Raw genomic sequence first — 2,610 nt, 5'->3', positions numbered from 1 at the left:
ATATGATTGATATTAAAAAAAATAAAATTGTCGGTTTTTATTCAACGATGCCAAAACATTTTTATTTAAAAATCTCTTGAATCAATTATATTAATCAAGTACTTCTTAAAATCTTTTAAATATCTAAAAATCGATTATGTATGCATAGAAATATAAAATTTAAAACATATAATAATAATTTGTATATTATTAATATATAAGAAAACAGTGTCAGATTAATGAATACAGTTGGTTAAATAATAAATATAATAAGACATGTGTAATATTATAATATGTATTATAAAAACACATCGAAAAAAGCGAATATATGTATGAAATTTATAATATTAGAAAAATAAAAGATAAGAACACTGTAAAGTAATCAAAAAAGGATTAGAAACTTTTTAAGAGATATAAGACAATAAATATGGAAAAAATTAGAAAAAAGTAAGCTTAAATCCTTGAAATTTAATCTGTAAGTTCCAGATTAATTTGACAATAATATCTTTTTGACACTTTACGAAGTTCAAAAACTTCGAAATTCAAATAATGTATGAAGACGCTGTGTGGCGTCTAAGTGACTCGTAAATTCAGCCCAAGAGAGACGAAAACAGGCTCGGGAATAAAGAGCAAAGCGCGCGCGGCAGGGATGAGGGTTGAGAACGATGGAGGGAGAAAGACGCCGCTCCCCGAGCAAAAATATCCCCCGTTAACGATTATCAGCTCCTCTTTCTGTCTCGCGCCTCGTTATATTGTGTCCCTGTCGCACGAGCAAATTTAGAAACAAAAGACGGGTGGAAAGCGCGTCCTGATTGGCCGACCAGTCCCCGGCACCACTCTCTGATTGGCCCGCGGGACCGCACCCATCCTGTAATGGCCGCTTTGTCGTTCCACGCTCTGTGCTCTGTGTGTACGCGCCTGCACGCTTCAGGCAGCCTCGACAACCCCGTGCCGTCACGACTCTCTCCAATCCTCCCCTCCAGCCTTCATCCTATTTGGCCCATCAGCTAGCTACCCCCGCCGTTCGCGACGGCCGCCCTCTCTCACTCTCTCGAATTATATCAAAATATAATCACTGACTATGCCGCGTACAGGTTTACTGCATTTGTATATGTATGTGTGTATGTATACGTGTATACACGCGCGCTCGTATATATGGCTGTACGCTCATTCACGTATGTACATACAGAGTCGTGTCCGAGTCGTGGCCTGCGGGCCATTTTCTCCCACTACATATATTCACCCCCACTTCCCCTAGTCTACGATGCGAATCGACAAGCGTGATAAGTTAGTGGTGGTGAGAATGTACAAGCGCGGTGCAAGGGGACTCTTAACCGAATCCACACTTGGGCATCTCTGATGTACGATACACGCGTGCACGCGATCGTGGCGTTGCCCGAGTGAACATTCTATGCTGTAATACTTGATTTTCTCTCGCGTTTTTTTCTCTTTTTTGCTACGACAGAAAAGAGAGAACAGAGTCTGGATTTTCAATGAATTTTCAAAATACGCCGTGTCATTTAATATACGTCAAGCGTTATATGTATAATGAAGAAATATATTTAATCTTCAAAAAAGAGAATATCCCAAAATAAATTTAACGATAGACCCTTAATGCGTTATTGCTAGTAACATTGAAGAAGAACTATTTGTTTAGACCATAACAGTTATTTGGGCACTTTAGCATTTGCAATAATCTTGACTTAGATATCATTTGTATGCCGAAATTGTTTCAAGAGGCTTTGTACAATCTCCGAATAAAAAGTACAGCATCTCATACATTTTTATACATTTGCATTAGATCTGCGGATATTGTTTCGAGTATTGAAGAGAACACTGATGAAAGAGAGAGAAAAAGAAAGAAACACCGATATAGGGAAGAAAACGGTTGGGAAAGAGAAAAAAAGAGAACGCGAAGCGTAACAAACAGAGAGGAGACATAAAGAGGGGAATACCGGAAAAGAGTGAAAAGAAGAGAAGGAAGATCTTGTTCCGGGTCCGCCATGCGGATATCGATCTCAATCCTACTATAATACTCCACGAACCCACCGTAACTAAAACCATCAGATCTGGAAAATTCTCTTTTATGGTCGCGGCTTTTGGTCGCGGCTATACTTAATCCTTGATGATGAACCGTCGTCTATTGCGAAGTCACCCTCGCCAAGACTGCAATCATTGCATCGATAATCCCGAAAGTTTGCGAAAGAAAAACGCGATCATCTTGTAGATGATTGTTTTTGATATTATAATAGCACGCGTGTACTTGTGTGTATAAAACAACATTCTATTTATTGTATTTTAATCTTATTTGTAGAACACTGTTGAAGTTTGATTTGTAGTTTATTAAAAATATTAAAATTAAATATTAAACTAAAATATAAATATTTTAAATAAAATGATAATGCATCAAAGCTATATTATTTTTTATATAATTTAGAGTTATAATCATTCTATAAAAAAGAATCAGAATGATTGATATGATAATATAACAGGGTATCTACACCCTGGAAAAATATGAAAAACCTGAAATTCTTAGGGATTTCTTTTGTACCTAAAAAAATCAGGGAATTCACATGGAATTTTATTAAAAATCAGAGAATTATTTTAAAAATTTTTTCTTTGATAATCTTT

General features: G+C 36.3%; 1 protein-coding gene across 1 annotated transcript in view; it reads right to left on the bottom strand.

Annotated features, from left to right (window-relative positions):
* Nucleotides 1-2,610, bottom strand: part of LOC115239180 (pituitary homeobox 1-like) — a 64,072-nt gene that overhangs the window by 17,989 nt on the left and 43,473 nt on the right. The window lies entirely within an intron of this gene.

Source organism: Formica exsecta, unplaced genomic scaffold (genome assembly GCF_003651465.1).
Source record: "Formica exsecta isolate Colony F162 unplaced genomic scaffold, ASM365146v1 scaffold365, whole genome shotgun sequence".
NCBI classification, from domain to species: Eukaryota; Metazoa; Arthropoda; class Insecta; order Hymenoptera; family Formicidae; genus Formica; species Formica exsecta.
This window is presented reverse-complemented; position numbering and strand designations above follow the sequence as displayed.